Source organism: Meleagris gallopavo, chromosome 1 (assembly GCF_905368555.1).
Source record: "Meleagris gallopavo chromosome 1, MGAL_WU_HG_1.1, whole genome shotgun sequence".
Classification (NCBI taxonomy): domain Eukaryota; kingdom Metazoa; phylum Chordata; class Aves; order Galliformes; family Phasianidae; genus Meleagris; species Meleagris gallopavo.
Genome location: NC_139404.1, coordinates 60,605,251 through 60,624,735, shown reverse-complemented (window position 1 = coordinate 60,624,735; position 19,485 = coordinate 60,605,251). Strand labels below are relative to the sequence as shown.

Genomic DNA, 19,485 nt, shown 5'->3' with positions numbered 1-19,485 from the left:
ACTCAAATTCCAAGTTCAAAATGACTGATCATGGAAAGAGATACACACACCGGGTAAGGCTTTTTTGATGTTCTGACAGCAAAAGTCCATCTGAGTCAGTCAACTAAAAATATAGCTTATAAAATGGAAGAGGTGTGACTTACTGACAAGTCTTCTCACCCACTCTTTTATAGACTTAGAACATGATAGATAGAAAATGGAAAAACATTTTGGTAAATTGTAATTAGGGCTCCACACACAAATTAGTAATAGAACAGGGAGGGAGCTCCTCTAATGCAACAACTCAGGTCTCAGCTATGAGACAGAGCTGGTGAGGGGATGAACCAAAAAGGGCCCTCTTGAGGAGGAGACAGCAAGAGACTGACTTTATCCTGCATTGTCTCCAAAGCCAGCTTGTCTGGATACAGCACTGATCTGAATGGAGGAGTGATCTCTTGAGGGAGGAAGGAACATAAAGAAGAAGCCTGAAAGACTAAGTTTCTCATACTGCTGCTTTGCCTCTGCTTTTTTTTTTTTTTTTTTTTTTTTTTTTTTTTTTTTTTTGACAGCTTTTAACATAAGGCTTTTAAAGCCAACTGTTCTGGGACTCCAGATCTCTTTGACAACTTTGAAAATCTCCACCTTGCTATCTCCTTTGTTTACTTTAGCAGCCATTTGTCTCTTTCGTAAAGAGGGCTAATAAGTCCGCCTAGTTAAAGCAACTGGAAAGCTGGGATCTGCTCCCAGGTGTTTCTACTCAATGTGAATACTTGGAGAGCTGCAATATCAAAGAGGACATTGTTTCTAAACTATACTGAAGGAGAACATTCTCATTCCAAACATCTGAATTGTATCTGATCTTTACGTAACATAGAAAGCACCAGATTTCTTGTCAGTGGATTGAGGAGTTTCTCAGTTATTTCATATATTTTTTTTTTCTTAACTCTTCAGGGAGGCATGAAAAGTTCTTGTTTTCCAAGTAACCTATTTGGAAAGGAATACAGTCCCCAAATTCTGCTGCTGTAAACAAGTCTAGTTTACTAAGCATGGAATCAGGTCGCTGTGATGGTGAAAACTGTTCGATATCAGTTTGTGCAAGAGAACTGGAAAATTAAAATGAAATGCACAGAATCGCTTTCCACACTGCACTAAAACAGAAAGAAATCAAATGCACAGAATGTACTTTTTGCTACAAGGAATCAAGACAGCAAACTCAGGGCGAATTTTCAAACAGTAGGGAAAACTATAGAAGATTGAAGAAAGATGAGAAAACAAAAATAGAACCAGCTCCTGTAATAAGAAAAGTATTTAAGCTGGCTCATATGCTTTAGAAAAGGAATCCCCCTAATTTCATTCATTGTTTTAAGGTGAAGGCTGTGCATGTCTGCACTGGAGCTGGCTGGTCTTAGGATCACTGGAAGCTGTCAAGTATTCTTCTTATCTCTGTCTCCCCAGATCTAAAGAAGTTTACGTACTAATCCCATCTGTCCTTGCAGCAGGTGAGTTTGGCCTTTTTACAGAGGGCCACAGGACGTCTCTGATGACTAACATCAGTGGTGCTGTGGCATGACAATGACAGATGGATAACACGGAATCACCTGGGTCACGAATGCTCAGCTAATTGTTAATGCATACAACAGCCAAATGCTCAGTGTTTTTCCTGAATATCAACTGGTTCAACTTAAACTCTTTAATGCCTAATGGTCTTTAGTCAGCTATTTTAACTTTAGGCCAGAGCCCACAGCAGTTCTTCAAATGCAAAGAATATGTACTCTCTGGGAATTAGCAGCTTCATTCATCTGGTTTTTGGGTCCCTACTTGAAAAGCCAGATCTGCTCCAGCAAATCATTGAAGAGTAGAATTAATGGAAGAATTTGATTGATACACAACAAAAATAATGTTGGCAAATATCTGTGAAAAGAGAAAAGTCCCAAGAGCTAGTTATTGAACTAACCACAAAAATCAATACAGCAATCATGGATTTCAGAAATTGCAGCCTATTTGCCAAGGCAGGGTGGGCAAAGAAATCTGAATTACATTTATAGTCTTCTAATAGGTATTCTAGTCTGTGTTGCAATATTTAATATCAAGAAATGTGGTTTCTTCTGCGTTTATTTTTTCTGACTTGTCCGCTCAGAATGACGATCAAAAAACACCTCTCAAGAAATCTAGTATAATAAAACATGGTGAAGCATTAGGCCTTAAAACTTAAATTTCCAGAAGTTGTTTCAAACAGCTTGGAAGATCTAAAAAAAAAAAAACAAACTAAGTAAAAACAACAACAACAACAAAAAGCCACAAACAAGAGACCTCTTGAGAGACCTTGGAATTATTAAACTATTTCTGTTTGACACTTTTCACTGAAACGAAAACTCTTCAAGATTCACTTAGTGTGAACCCTTGCAGCCTGTCACATGCTTCTTAGTTGTGTTTCTGGCATCTCATGTCAATCACACATGATGGGCCATGCTCTAGGGATTACCTCTCCCATGATGGACGTTCAGTGTTCCAGCAGAGAACAGGCTGGGAGTGTGTTGTAGACCAATGCTGGTCCCTATAGGCGCAGGGAGGCAAGAGGTACCTCAAACAGCTCTCTTCTGAGGCATTAAATCAACTCGGGAAACTTAAGCAAATAGGCTTAAGGAAAATCTTTCTATAGAGTTCAACACAATAAAGTATTTTGTTTCAGATTAACCATTGTCAAAATTCAATATTTTGTTAGCGTTTTCTTCCATGAAAAAGAAAACACTGGTAAAACAATTCCCAAGGAAAAAAACCCAAATTTTTTTTAAAAAAACAACTTTCTCCTAAAATGATATTTGCAGAAAATATTGTAATAAATAGTAATACAATCGAAAGAAATCCTCTTTCATTTGCAAACTGCTTGCAAGACCTAATCCGCTCAAGAGATATCCTGTTCCTAAACTACAAAAACAAATCACTTGTGTCATTTTCAAAGTATTTTAGCTTCCAAGTTCAAACCAGAATAACAAAGATTGTTTCAGAATTGGAAGCTGCAAGGGCAGTGTAGTAAAAGTTTCTGTTTAACACTATCAAAATTTTTACTCTTTTCTAAGCTGTATTAAACATGTTTTATAGGTTGTCAGAAAATTTCAGATCGACACCTTATCACATAATATCTCAGAAGCTTTACTGTGTGTTCTCAATTCACACTTTTTAACAGCGGGTCCAAATTTAAAAGAAAGGAACGTGTGAGATGCTCACTGCTATATTAATAGGTGAATATCAAAACAAATGTCCATGATGAAATACTGTTGCTGAAACAAAACACAGAGATGTCATGTATAGAAACAGAACTTAGCAACAAAAACTAAGTGGAAAAATAGTCAAGAGATTTTGTAGAGGGCACGTTACCAAAATCCTTCTAAATCGTTGTGGTAATAGTTGTAATAAATAGCAAAGCTCTCCTTAAAGCCACAGAAGAACAGACATACTAGGAGCCTTTTCATTTGCTATTCCTTACATGTCACATTGTGAAAACCTCCATGTAATCTTTGACTTAATGCCTCGCACCCGAAACTAATAAAAGAATCTTCCTATATATTTTCATGTTGCATCTGCCCCTTATTAATGCACCCACAATGCTTAGTAGCATAGGCAAAATGCTGCTATTGCTTCAGAAACGGATTCCACGGAAAAATGGTCCTCACGGCAATGAGAATATTTAAGGGTGATTAAATTACACTTTGGGAATTGTTTTTCTTGGTTTATCTTTAACTTGGATTTCAGCTCTGTTCCCGTTCTGAAGGAAGGATGTTACAGACCAACCACTTGAACAGAAGAAAGACCCAAATAAAGCTTGTTAAGAGGAGCTGTCTCTTTAGTTCAGACATTTTTACTTCAGTGTACTCAGAAAAACAATTTGTGCCAGACACTCTGGGTATAAACATTTCAAAATCAATCAAAGAATAGTTTATGATAGGAGTTATAATAATATTTAGGTAACAGCATTATGGCCAGATTAAAGGTTGATTGTGCATCTAATTTTATATTTAGATGGTCCCTTAGCTATTCTCACTTTTAGTGCTAAGGTAATAGGATCTTTTTGCTAATTAAACGTTAATATGCAACAGAGGAGAGGTACTGGAAAACAAATCCATTTTGGGCCTTCACATAAGCAGCTCTCTGAATAGAATTAAAGTGTGAGAATTCTAAAGACCATCTAAATGCACTAACAAGAGAGGTGATAAAGCCACGGAGTAAACTCCAGAGTTCTGCAACCTAAATGCTGTATGGGCAAACCTAATTAGCTTAATAACCAGATGCAGACCATCAGGCCAGTCGACTATTATTTTCTAAAGTGAGTGCTTCCCACATAAAAGGAGAATTCTGATGGTATGACTCTTGCTGCAGCCTGTGTAGGGAAATGAGCATGGGTCTGGGAGTAGGAACACAATTTGAAAATCCATCTTTATCACCAAGTCCATCACCAACCAATCTTTATTTCTCTGACTTAGTTTCTCTATTTATGATATAGAACTAGAAATGTTGTCATAAAATCATAGTATATCCCAAGCTGGAAGGGACCTACAAGGACCACTGAGTCCAACCCCTGACTCCACACAGGACCACCCAAAATCCAAGCCCTGTGTCTGAGAGAGGTGTCCCAGTGCCCCTTGAACTCCATCAGACTGGGGCTGTGCCCACAGCCCTGTGCAGCCCATTCCATGCCCACTGCCCTCTGGTGCAGACCCCGTCCCTAACCCCGAGCTGCCCGTCCTCTGACAGCTCCATGCCGTTCCCTCGGGCCCTGTCGCTGTCACACAGAGCAGAGTACAATTTCTTAATAAAAATTGACAATTCACAAACATACAATAGCAAGTGGATATAGAAAGCAAGGGAAGATATGACAAATGAAGACTCACCATGGTTCTAAGGGGACCTTAACACTACACTGACTTAAGGATACACAGAAGAAATAGAGACATATTTCAATAATAAAATATGTATAGAGAATAATAATTCACATCTACAAAGTAGAAACTGTTCAAATATTTAAAGATGATAAATTGAGCCATCAAACCCTTGTGACATAAGGAACCCTGACCGTTTTTATAGGAGTCAATGTATAAATGCAATTAAATAAAGACAGTAGGTTCAGATGAAGAAGCTATGGCTGTGTTGAACTCAGTAACAATTCTGCCACCAATTTCTATCAATGCTAGGGTTTCACTCAGTACTGTGAGGCTAGGGTTTTTTCTTTTACAACAAACAGATCCATCCCTGATGAACTCAAGCACATTTTTCCCAAAGATACAATGATGATCTGCAAATCAGCATGGCTTTGGGATAATCATGTTACTGAATACAACAAACAGAACTTTGTTTTGTTTCTATGCTAGAGGCATGTCACTGCCCTTGGCTTGCTTGCACGTGGATTTTGATCCTCTTCTCTCTGCAAGAAGAGAGCACCTCTCCCTCATTGGTGTTCAGCTCCAGCTTGAGGGGCTTCCACCTACATCAAATCTGGCCCTCAGCTTTCTCCATGTATTTATCTGTACCCAAGTGATGGAAGCAGAGGGATACTCCCAATCTGGCTATTGCTGGTTTTTAACCATGGAATATTTCAGACAGGCATCTTTCTGATAATGTCATGCAGCTTCAGACAATACTAGTCATTCTGATATAATAGAGAGACACAAGGTGTAATTCAGTGCTTCTGAAAGTGCGTGTGCATATTTTTATGCATGTGACAGACTGAACTGTATGTTAGAATGATAGTACTAAAACCCAAGTGCAGCAATCCTTTTGATGCTGTACTAACACCCAAATCCACAGAGCAAATTATAGTTGACAAGATGTCTTTTTAGAATAATCAATGAAAAAATCAACAGAGAAATCAAGAAAGAAAGGCTGGTATTGGCCTCTCCCATTTGAGAAAATAGGAAATGGGACAAATGTGGCAAGACATAGGGATATGAAGATTCCTTTGGTGAGGAGGGGGAATGCAACTTTTTGAAGGCTCAAGCTCATTCAAGTTGCTGATGTTCAGTGAAATACCACCTTAGAACTTCTGGGATAATCTTAAAACTGCATGCAGTGAAAAGTTTGCTCTTTTTTAGATTGTTTAAAGATATTTAGGACTGTATTTTCCCAGTACTGGGTTAACTTTCAACAACTTTTTCCTTGTGAACATATATTTCTAGCAATGTAAACATGCTAAGCTTCTTTAGCTACAAGTTACATATTTCTTTTTTATGATAGTGATGAACACTCATCTGTAAAATAATAAAATAAAAAATAAGTAGTTCACTCCAACTCAATATCCATTATGGAATCTCATGAAATGTATTACATTTCAGAAATAAATCAAAATAGGGGGTTGAATGTATCTTTTTTATTTGTAGCTTACTTTCTTAAGAAAATATTAAAGACTTATGCAGCCATCCAGATTTATCCTCTATGAGCTGTGAAAGCTTCAATGTTCTCTTGAAAAGAGAGTGATAAAGAGAGATAAAATGTCAGATCATTCATTTAACAATTTTTCTCCCTATCCACATTATTGAGATCTTTCTCTTGTTTTTACCTTATTAAATACAGGAAAATTTGCATGTTAAAATTGGAGATTATTTGCAAATAATCCCCTTTATTTTAATAACTACTTCAATTTATTGTCCTTTTTATTCTCTTAATTACAGTTTTCAGTTAGCTATGGGTTCATAAATCTACTCTTGTATTCCAAAAGAAAAGTCATAACCTGTGTAATGTGTAAACATTATACTAATCACGCAGGAAAATAGAAAAGCCATACAGCATACTCTCAGTGTTGTAAAACACGGTTTGGGATAAATAAGGATTTTCATTTGTTCTTTTTCTTAAGCATCAAAAGACCAGGAGAGTTATTTTCGCTTCGGAGACTTTGCATGTATATGTCAGAGGGAGAGAGTGGGATGGTATCATCTTAGTCTCCACTTTTTAATTTTATGGATTCAGTGCTCTAGAGATGGCCTCAAATCCATCATGGCATGATCATGACATGAGTTGCTCTGCTCCAAACGTGTGGCTTAGGCTGCACGCTTTGTGACTGCGGGCTGTTATCAGTTTTGGCAGGACTTGACACATGTGACAACGTCTGCCCAAGAAAGGCCTGGGACTCAAATAGCAAAGCTATTACACAGGTCAGAAGTGAAATGCATTAGGGACACTACGAGAGAAACAGTAAAAGGAACAGAAAAGGTTTTCACAGATTACTTATGGTAGAGGTAGTGCACGTATCTGGAACAGCAGCAGTGAGGAAGGTGAGAGATGGTCACAGAGCTGGTGAAGGTCACAGGCCTGCAGCAATGAAATGTCCCAGGCTGTAGACAAGCTGCCTGGGCTGCTTTAGCTGACAGCAGCTTTGAGTACTTAAAAAACAAGCCATTGCAAAAACATATTTACCCTAAAAATGTCAAAGAGGAAAAACTGAAAATGTTGTTAAGTCTTATCGTCAAATGATGACTGTTGAAGAGTGACACAAATTCTACTTATAGAACATATGGCAATAACTAATTCATGGGCAGATCAAAATAAATCAAAACAAAAGATATATTCAAAACAAGCTAGCAACAGCTAGCAGCAACTATATTAAAATAAAGCTATTTCATATTCTTTCTCATTTCTCTTCTGTGAGTTTCTCTTTTCCACATAGCCAGTCACTGATAAACACCTGGTGTACTGTGGGCAACTGCATACCCCAGTCAGAAACTTCAGGTGACTTCGAGAATACTTACTCATTCCAGTACAAAAACGTCCAGAGCAATACTAGATCATACCTTCCCACTCAGCCACCCGCTGGCAATAATAAGACATCTCAGGTCCCAAACAACACATCTAATGTTTTTCAGTATCCTAAATCACCACATTATGTTATCATCATGGTCTAACAAAGTTTAAACAACGTGGGGGGAAAAAAAGCATGAGCACACAATAAAAAAGTTCCAATCAGCATCTGAAAAGAAACTCAGAGTTCAAAGGGTATATAATGAGTTTTCAAGGAAAGGGCTTTAAAATCTCTATGATAAGATCATGTTTCCTGAGGAAAAAAAAAAAAAAAAAAAAAAGAAGAAGAAAAGAAAAAAATCCTTTAGTTATGCCCTGCAGGTGTAAGTTAAGAAGTTCTGCTCTAAGTATTGATAATGTTTTAATAATTCTTTCCAATAAAAGCTGAGGCATTCAAAGTACTTTACAAATGAATTGTCCCCCTTTTAAGGAAGAAACTGAAATAAAAGATTGGCAGGATGGAAACAAAAAAAAACAAATCTGCAAGTCATCATTGCACAAGTGACTCACAGATTATCCTTCTCTCTCCCCTGACTCTTTTCCATAAAATGTGGCAGAAGAAACATTGCAAAGCATAAGAGCAGAGGGCTGAGTATGGAGCATGTCAGACAACAGAAATTAAATGAGAGGTCAGTAGTATTTCAAGACTGTTATGCAAAGTGTAATTTCCTTTTCCAAACTGGAGGTTAAGTAGGCCCATAGGAACTCAACAGTAACTGGAAGATTTAAAGGAGGGAATGGAAAGGAGAATGGAGAAAAACTTATTTACGCATGAATGATACATCCAAGCACAAGAATTCAGGGCAGCAAAGAAGACAGAAAGTTTTCTAGCCTATATTGAGCACACTCATTACAGAAGTAAGAAGAAGAAGAAAAAAAAGTTGGACTGAACTGGTGTTTACATCCTATCAGAGAAAGGCATCTTGGATAGCAGGAGGAAGCTTTCAAATGAAGCGAAAGAGGGTACCAGGTAGAAAAAGGAAGGACAAATGAAGGCACAGAGAAGATGTTAAACTTGAGATGGAAAATAATCCAATTGTACTTATGGAAAAAGAGGTTGGAGAAATTAACAATAGGAGAACAGTTAATGTCTTCTTTTCTGAATTGAGACTGTATACCCTGTATGCACACGAAGCAAAAGGTTTGGTCTAGTTTTTTTCAAGGGACGTTATAAATCAAGCCATAATTCCTATTACTATCTCTTCTGAATCAGCATTCCCTCCGGGCATCTAAATTTCTTCTGCATATTGAAGTCATTTTCCTTATTGCTTGCTCTTCAAGTTACTGGCTGGGGTGTTTTTTATCTGCTGGGATTTTGACAATGTGTGAGCATTTAATTATATGCAGTCCTTATCCCAGAGCATAAACTTCTCACCAGCCTGTAGCATATTGGCCAAGGATCCACCAGGACAGCAAGGAAGAACGTGCACATGAGCCCTCACATACACATTGCAGTGTCCTTGGTATTTGAGCAGATACACAAGTCTCAATTAAACCCAGAATAAAGGGAATTCACCTATTTACTTACACCTAAAAGTCTATTTAACTAGCAAACAGGACAAGCACGGCATTGCCAGCTGCTCAAGGGAAATTACTGTCCTGCTCTACACGGCATTGATGTGACCACACCTTGAGTACTGTGTGCAGTTTTGGGCGTCACAGTACAAAAAGGACATAAAGCTATTAGAGTGTCCAAAAGAGGGCTACAAAGATGAATGGTCTGAAAGGGAAGATGTATGAGGAGTTACTGAGGTCCCTTCGTTTGTTCAGCCCAGAGCAGAGGAGGCTGAGGAGAGACTTCATGATGGTCTACAGTTTCTCAAGGGGGAATCAGAGAGGCAGAGCTGATCTCCTGTTTCTGGTGACCAATGACAAAACCTGGGGAAATGGCATGAAGATGCAAAAGAAAAGATTCAGACTGGATGTCCGGAAGTGATTCTTCACCAGAAAGTGGTCGGGCATGGAATATGACTCCCAGGGCAGTGGTCGTGGTACCGAGCTTGCCAGAGTTCAAGAAGCATCTGGACAAATCTCTTAGACATATGGTCCTGTGTGGAGCCAGGAATTGAACTCAGTGATCCTTATGGGTTCATTCCAACTGGGGATATTATATGATTCTTAAAGATCAACAATTTCGGAGAATGGTGCAGAAAAAATATTAAACAAATCGCTTGTGCAACATTCAATTGGTTTCTCCTGCAACTCACAGGAGCCGCATCTAGGGGTCACTTATGAAATCTCTTCCTCCCCCTCTAAGGCTGCCAACAAGAATACCTTTTTGTGCCAGTAATGATGGTGATTTATTGTAAAGAGGGTACTGGACAGAAACCACTAACTCACATCTCACAAACTGCCAGCCAGACTTGTCTCATAACATCCAATTTCAGTACCTTGACACGAGTCAGGAAATGTGTTAACAATAGTATTTGCTGCCATTATTAATCAAAGCTTCAAAAGCAAAACGAAAATTAACCCATCAATAAAAGACAAAAGCATTTTGCATTAATAAATTATAAATTGTGCTCTTTAAAATACACTTAGTAAATTCTGAAGAGATTATTGAAAATACTGAAATCTTTCAGAGTGGCAGCTGAAGGGAAAATATTCCAGCATTCACGGAGAAGTTATTTTTGTTTGTGCTTTCATCTTGGTTGACATTTCAGGTGACATATTTGTCTGATGGATCTCCTCAAGGATATAGTGGAACTCTATAGAGAAACTTTAGGCCCTTCCTCATTTCTCACAACGTATTTGAAAGTTAAATTCTCTAAAGCATAAGTGATTTTTCATTATTAGCTCTGTACCAGGTGAACGAAGCTCTTTAAAACGACTCAGGATTCAACACAGAATGAAAAAAAAAAGATAGGTCGCCTTGAAAAGAACATTCTATACTGAGCAAACAGAAGCAGCACACAGGCTACTACTGTGAGCAAGACTCAAAGAAGTAAGCATCAAAAAAAGACCTTCTAAAAAAACCCACTGACTCTCCATTTTACATGGACTCCATTTCAGAACAATTCAAACACGATTTTTTAAAACAATATCAAATTGCCAGCCCACTTAACATGATGTTATGCTGAAAATTCTTTCTAAAAAATTCACAGTAACAAACTAATGAAAAGTTTTCTTCCTCCAGATTTGTAGGTTATGGATACATGAACTACTTTAAATAAGTATCATTTCTGAAATCTTCAGTTGAAAGTTTGCAATAGTGACTTTGAGAACGAACCCATTAAATGTATGGAAGAAAAACTATTCACATGCTCATGGGTGTCAGGGAACAAATTTTACCACTACAGTTTATTCTGGTGAGTAGCTTTAACCAAGACAGTAAACTATCTTTAATTCTCAATTTCTCCATCTGCAAAACATACAAAGATGTTTTCTTACCCATCTCATGTTGGTTTTGTTTGTGTATTTTCCAAAAACACACAAGTTTAGCTTAATTTGTATAAATGGCATTATGATTTTAAAGTATTAAGGTAATACCATGAACATCTCAGATTGTGATCCCTACTTTTGAAATGGGATGCTAATTATTTTTTTCAGATTTTTCTACCTCTTTAGCTAGGATTTCAGAACTACTCAGATGCTAATCCCTGGCTTATCTGCTCAGATGCACATCAGTTGTGTTTCAGATGTTACCAGGCATCAGAGCATGAAAATGCACTGTATGAAATTCCTCTCCTAGGTATTACACATTCATGCAGTAAAATGCATCCATACTGCACACTGAAGGAGATGGCAACTTTCTTTGGTATTGGTGGAGCCATGGCACCTGCTATAAAACAGGTTTTGAATAAATAGAAAATGCTTCGGCCTATGATACAGAAGCCCTGCTTCCCAGCATCTCAGCCCCAAGGTTAATGGAACTGTAATGTACAAAAATCAGGTCACAAAGGTCCAGGTAGAAAAAATTTACCAGTTCACTCTATTACATGAACATAGTCTGGAAGGGACACTTCTGCTCTTTCAGGGTATTGCCATCCACGAAGAAATAAAACTGTACCTTCCATTAGAACTTTGTGTGGAGAGTTAGGACTAATCTCATTGAAGAGAACTTGACACTGAGTTTATCAATAATAAAGGGAAGAGAAGAGAGTCTGTCCCTTAAGGATTAAGTTTATGTTTGCATTCCTGGTGAGAGAAAGGAAGACAGGAAAGGTATATTCAGATTCTTGGGAGGAGAAGAAAACCATGGCTAGATCCCAAAAACTGAGACCTCCAGAATCCATGTATGGGTTTTAGCAGAAAGAATATACCTTGGCCCTGAAACAAAAACAGCAAAGGATTTATATGTGAGTTCCAGTAGACAGAACTAGGCAGGCAGAAACAGAAATCACATGCCTGTATCCTAGCAAAGGAAGCTGATGTTGCAGATCCAAGAAGTGCTTTTCAGCAATGGCATTTTCAGACTGGTTGTGCATATTGCTCCTTTCATATGTAGTAAATAACCACTGATTTGGGGCAAATAGGTGTGCCTCCATTCTCTGCCTGATGGGAGCCCCATAAATTTTATGTCACAGAAATGAATTAGAAGTGTTTCCTAAATGTTTCAAGAAGTTGGTATTTCTCTTACTTGAAGCTTAGTGTGTTCTTGCATTAGGATTTTCAAACAGCTGATTCAGAAGGTCTCTACAAGCAGACAACAGCATAAAACTATTTTTTTTTTTTTTTTTTTCCTGGAACCAGTAATAATCTCTACTAGCGTGAATTCTCCATTACTGAAGTTGTCAGCCAGAAAATGTTCCATCTGTGTGCATGCCTTTGACCTTTCTTCATTTCTTTCCTTTAGTTAGCCAAGCTTCAATATTTTAATTACCTTATTTCAGGCACCTTATTTTTGCTTGAAAATTCTGGAAAATATGATTTCCTTGAAGTCATGGAGCAAATTACTTAGAATATACTGATTCTGTTTCTCATTCATCTCACACAGGAATATATCCGTCCCTATAGGCCAAAATATATATTTCCCACCTATTTAATTCTCAAATGGAAAACACATACACTACTGATAAACAGCGTATCAAAACTGCCACAGAAAAAAAAAAAATTCTGCCACTTGTTTTGTAGTCTCAAATCAATGTAACAATATAAGCCACTTATCCTTTAATCTTCTTTTCATGGTAGCAGAACACTCAGAAACATATTATCCTGAATTTCCTTTAGTAGGTGTTCAGTAGCAGCAGGCTCTCATTAAACCAGGCTGCCTTTTCTTCATATTGTAACTGTACTCACACCAAGGACAAGATGGGAGCATCTGTGTTTTATCCTGAATGACCTTCCGGAGCAGGAGTAGTAGCAATTACTTGTTACCACTAGGAGCACTCCCATTAGGAAGACAGGTTAGCATTTTAGATGTCATTTCGCTTCAGTACGTCGTGGCAGCTGATACTTGTTCTTAGTTGGCAGTTGGAAGCATGGAAGACTATTGACTATTATCGCATGAATGTATTTCTCATTTTGATCTTCCACAGCATACCTTATTTTCAACTATCAAATGCAGCTGTAGATTACAGTGCAGTATTCTATTGGACTGGAGTAGAAAGAAGAATTAGGGAGAGAATGGTTATTTATAGTTTTACAACAAAACTGAAAAAGCACAGTTTCACAACAAAATGCTTTCTTTGACTGTGTCAAGGTAAGAGAGCTTTCTAATGCAGTAGGAGATCAGTAGGACACACCATTGGTACCGAGGTTCCATATCTCCAGTATATGTCGTTCAAATGTTATTTCAAATTAAATTTATCTGTTTCTCCTGAACCAAAGAAAGCATCCCTCCTGTGTATGTGGTGTGAAGCCCCCAAGCAGGCTAAACCTTGGCTCAGATCTCTTGGTACTTACATGGATTGGAGCTTTTGGTTGTGTTTCTTCTGAGAATAATCAGTTTGGCATGAACCAAACCCACACAGATGTTCCAAGAGCTGGTAAATGGGGACTATCAAAGGACTCACTTCAAAACTACATCCATTTGTTGGATCAAAAAACTAATTTTGGACTACCTTTTATTTTGGTTGTAGAATTAAAGAAGAATTAAAGATTGTAGAATTAAATTGTAGAATTTTGGAAGAATTAAAGGTAAACAAAGAGCACTGAAAACTCATGGGTGCAGAATGGGAATGAGGCTGGATTCTTTGTGGCGCATACATAGGCACATACCTATGAGAAGAGGGACTTACACCCTAACACTGAGATGATTGTATAGATTTATTTGTATCACAGAGGAAACCTAGAGTCATCACTTAAATAGGACTGTTCACTCACTGTGTTTCTCACTAAGTAGACACTGAACTCAGAACTTCTTTTTTGTCCCACTTCTTCAGCTGAAAAAGTACTACCTGAGAAGATGCATACAAAATTTCACAAATCCTGCATCATTTTGTGATGAGCAAAGAGATATTTTATGGCCTGAAAGTCTACTCAACTGTTGTAGTCTCCTGAATATGCTAATGGGAATATTATTTTCCCAGCCTGGCATCCAGCAGTTTTCAATACTTTTGGTTTTCCAACTTCTTCGTTTTCATTCCAAATTAAAAAAAGGCTGTAATATTTGCTAAGGGCATTCAACTCAGATAGGCTAAGAAACTGTGGTATGTAAGAACTAAATTATTGGCTGAGTTTTTGAAGTGATTTGTGGCTCTGGGAATTACGAACTGCCAAAATACTTTAAAAGAGTTGTCTTAACAAAAAATAAAATAAAATAAAATATTAAAATTGTATCTATAAAAATATATCAGCATTTGGTGAATAAAGTTTTTTTTTACAATTAGAGACATTAAATTATTTTTCTTCATCAACAAAGAGAACATGGAAATATTTTTTTTAACCTGAGGTCAATATGTTAGTCGAGAATATTGTTATCAGATGTTATGAACAGACAAAAGCTTATGTAAATAGCATTCTTCTACTCTCAAAAGACTGGCAGTGGTTCTGCAGGATGTGGAAATCCTAATTCAGATGATACAGCGCTTAACACATCCTTCCAGAGACATGAGCACTTCAATAGAAAATTAGAGTTTTAAAATCTTTTTAAATCAGCTCATATGCAGTAATGTCCTTAAAGAGGCTACCACAAATGTTAATACAAGATTCGCTTTGAGTGGGATAATGAGATAAATTCCCTGTCTGGAAGCTGGCATAAAGCTTGAGTCCTCGCACTTCTTCAGCTCTCATAAGCTTTGTAAGAGTGGTAGATGTGAGGTGCACGCCCCAGGTTGGCTCTGAGCACTAGCTGAGTAGATTCTGTAAGTCAGATAACTTCTGTTTAGCTCATCGAACAAACGGAAAGATCTCTGAAAAGAATACTGTGAAAAAGGACTTAGATTCTTCTCAACAAGACAATTTTTGCCATAATCAAGTCTATACTCACATAAATTTTGTGTCATTCTCAGTGCATAGGACACAACAAAGTTACTATACAGTGGCCAAGATGGAAAGTATAATAGCTTGAAAACCATTGGGATAGAAATACTACACTGACATTTGCACTTAACACCAGGATTTGACTTCCCATGAAGGAGGAAAAGGAGTTGAAGCAAAAGAGAGCTGAAAAAGGCAATGCTATCCATTGGTTTCAGCTGAGGTCTTATGATTCTAAGTTGTTTGGTCTACACTAAATATTATTAGAAATATGATGGACACTTTGAGGAAAATGTCTTAGACTGGAGTAAAAAGCACCCTAGACTCAGGGTGGCAAAAATCCTACCATACCCTCCTCTGTTCTTCAGCAATAGCTTCCAATTCTTAATTCTTACAAGGAAACTTAAAATGTAAGTTTAGACATGATATCCAGATCCCTGAGATTCAAAGCGAAGTGACCAGCAGCCAGCACATTCCAGAGGTGAGAAACAAGCATGCATTGTAGCCAGGATCCCATAAAACTCAAAGGTAACTTGCGGTGATGTTGTTTACATATTTGGGCATGTTTCTTTTTCTGGTCCCTGCTTGGAATGCTTAACTGAGAGAGCATCAGGTGCATTCTAGCCGTGGGTAAAGTATTTCCAAACCATTACATCAAAGCAGCAGCTTGTTACAGCTTTCATTACATTGCTTTTATTGTTATTTGCAGTGAAAGAAGAAAAGTCAATGAAACTGCACGAGTTATTGCTAGAAGGCTTCTTTATGCTTGAAGTCCTACAAGGGCTGGGAGGACCTATAAAGGACAAAGGCTGTTTACAAGCAGCTGGAATCACACATTCCCACTGAGCTTCCAATTTCCAACACAGTTAACAGACAAACCCCATTTTTCAGAAAGAAGCTTGAGCTGACAGATCAAACAGGTGCCAAAGCAGAACGGCCAAAAAAATACAATCTTGCCACAAAAATATCCTCATTTGCTGTCTTTCCCAAAGGAGTGTCTGTTAGTGTGTGTGCACATGCCTTCTGAGAGCAGAGTGAACAGAAATGTTTCATTTTGGGTTCTCGAAAGGGCTGCTATTCCATATCCATCCCTATTTTTCTGTCTCATACTAAGCATTTTTCTTTCTCCTAAGAGAAACAGTGGAACTTCTTCATTAAACTTAAATCCCATTTGAAATTTCTTAGAGGCTTTCATGTTTCAGAGCAATAAAACTACTAGAGTGCATATTTAAATGAGGGATTGTTCATGCTTTTTCTATGTCATTTCTATGTCATGTTTAAATATAACTAAGCTCTTTCTAATGTCATAATATGTTCTCATCTATCTTCTAACCAGGACAGCTGAAAAGTATAAATTGTATTCCATGGAAACTTCTAGCATTTCTTCTTTTGTGTGTGTGTGTCTCAGATCAGAATCAGAACACAACATAGACCATTCCTGCAGTAATTCTTGCAATGATAGCAGTATCATGCATATGAGACAACAGATTTGAGTACATAGGCTTAATCTGAGAGAGATGGAACCTGAATTTGCAGTTTCTTCTTCAGTCTGGAAACTCCTCCCAAGTCCTTAGAAGCATTCCCCAGTAAAAATGTAAATTAAGATGGACAAATTTTTAATAAAAGCATGCTGAGAGAACATACGACTCCTACATTTCCCACCTCAACTTTCGTTTTTACATCTAAGCAAACTGGTAGAAGTTGAGATACTGCCCAGGTACCTATATAAGTGCATGACCAAACACAAAGCTCTGTTCCATCACTTCAGTGGCATGTGTGCACTGATTCTGGGAAAAGATTCAGCAAGCTCAGTGTAATAGATTATTATTTAATATTATTTGTACATGTAGAAAATGAAGCCCTCACAACTGGGATAGCACACAGGTTACTTCTCAGCAGCCCCAGGCCCAAGGAACGACTTTATCGCTTGCCCAGATGGGTATGCTCTTGGTTCTGAAACTGTGCATGTATGCAGAGCTCCAAATATCACAGCAGAGATGCCAGTCAGGCATTGGCACTTGAGACATAGGATAAAATGGACTAAATTTCACATCATTTGGCAGTGGAATAATCAGTTTTTCAGCATAACATAAGAGGATAAGATACAGTTACAGAGCAATATTAGATGCCCAACAAGGTTGCTTATCATGACACCTCCATTACTTGGCTTTTAATGTGTATGATGCACCACTGCTTCCTGCTGAATCAAAGCTGGATTTCCAAGACAATCTTGGCCAGTGCCATGAAGTTCTGAGTGGCCACGACAAGCAACAAAATTAAGATGATGAGGATGCGATGTTGAGAAAAACTTGTTTTAATGCCATCCTGGTTATAAGTGTCACTACATAGAGTTGTAGAGGGAAACAAATATGAATGAGCAAATAGTCAGAGAGGAAAAATATCTGAAGACAATGAAGTTACCCTGTGAGTCTTTTATCCTAATGCAGGTATTTTCTAATACATATGAATCCATCTTCTGCTTAAAGCTAAAAACAATATTTGTGCTTTTTTGGCTCAGACATTTAATTTTTTTTTTTTTTCAGGTTGAAGAGAAACCACTTTTTTTTTTTTTCAGCAAAATTAAAAGCTGAAAATTTATTTCATGTCGATTGAAAAGTTTCCCATCATTTTATATATCAGAATACTCACAACCAGTTTTCAGAAGAGTATGAAATATTTTATTTTTTTTTTCTGTTCACTTCTTAAAATTGAAACGATTTGCTGAATTTAGCAGCAAATGTCAGCAGATTTTTCAGCAGTTCAAATCTAGTTTGTTACAGGTTGATACAGCCCAAAAATTCAATCATTTATTTCATTTACTGCTTCCTCTGGTGATCTTAGAAATGCATGGCTATGACTCAGATATAGAGCAGGTATGTGTTTGTGGATACAGTGTAAAGGCTTTCAACTAATTCTCAACTATACATATAACTCTCTGGGCCCTCACTGTGCCCTGGACACTGCTTGGTTTAAAAGATAAAGATAAGACAAAAGTAAATCTGTGGATATGACACCACTTTCAATGCAGCTAAATTAAAGCTTTAAAACAATACTTTTGTGCTTACCGTTCTTTCATTGCACAAACCTTTACCCACCAAAGCTGAGATCCGACAATAAATCTGAGTAATATTTTATATAAGGTTGATAGAAAGGTAATAAGTGAAAATTTTAATTCTCTGCAACAACAATCACAACTCCAACATGAAATTTCCTGATTTGACTTAGACTGAGACCTCAGACTTCAGTAAGAAAAAATAAAAGGCTGAAGGCTGAAAGCCTAATTTTATCCAATGAGATGGTTTTGAGAAAACATTTCCTTTATAATTACATTTTTCAGTTCTGCAAAGATTGTGGAATTGAAATGCCTTTAACTGTGTGGTAGTTTACTTCTGTGTCAATTAACTTCCCTGTAAGCAAAAGGAAGTTTTATGCAAAAAAAAAAGAAAAAAGAAAAAAGAAAAGAAAAGAAAAGAAAAGAAAAGAAAAGAAAAGAAAAGAAAAGAAAAGAAAAGAAAAGAAAAGAAAAGAAAAGAAAAGAAAAGAAAAGAAAAGAAAAGAAAAGAAAAGAAAAGAAAAGAAAAGAAAAAAGGAAGGAATAAACCTTTAAATATATTCTCAAACTTTCAGCATCAGAAAAAAATTCAAATTTTCCCTTATATTTGTTTCCATTGTGAAAGTATGGGGAGTTCCACATCCCTGCCCACTAATTCCTAACCTTCATTTTCTACTTCCTTTCATTTTCCCTGATTCTTGAACAAAAGGAGGAATCAGCCAGTAAACTACTAGAAAACAGTAGCTAGCATGATACAAGAAAACCCAAAAATAGACCTGTCCTTTATTCTTGTAAACACAATGAAAATTGCAATTTAAAACAAAAGAATAAAATAATTTTGTTTGTAAGTCTTCCAAATAAAATAAATAGCATGTTAATAAAAAGACAAGCATGTCTTTTGAATATTCTAAAGCCAGAGACAACCAGAAACTTAAAAGTAATGGCAAGCCAAGCTTCTTGTTTGAAGCATTGCCACAGACTTTCTCAGCAGCTTCGGCCAATCATCATATTCATTTTATTAATTGCTCTTTAAACAGAAGTAATAATATTAGCTCACCTATCAAGAACATGATAAAGTTTGATGTTTTAAAATCAGTGAAGTAGTTGAGGAAGTTTGTTTTGAAGTCAAACTGCTGGATATTATAGATACCTTGGAGATCCGCAAAGTAGTACCATCTTTATTAAAAAGGGGAACAGGACAAATGTTTGTATCACTGTGCTATGCATTTTAGTATCCAGGTTTCTTAAAATAAGCTTTAAAATCATATTTAAATATTCAGAAGATAGCTTTGTTTCTGAAAGCACTGATCTCT

The 19,485-nt window shown here is 37.1% G+C and overlaps 1 protein-coding gene across 38 annotated transcripts in view; it reads right to left on the bottom strand.

Annotated features, from left to right (window-relative positions):
- The window catches only part of CACNA1C (calcium voltage-gated channel subunit alpha1 C), a 473,299-nt gene that overhangs the window by 310,763 nt on the left and 143,051 nt on the right, over positions 1 to 19,485 (bottom strand). The window lies entirely within an intron of this gene.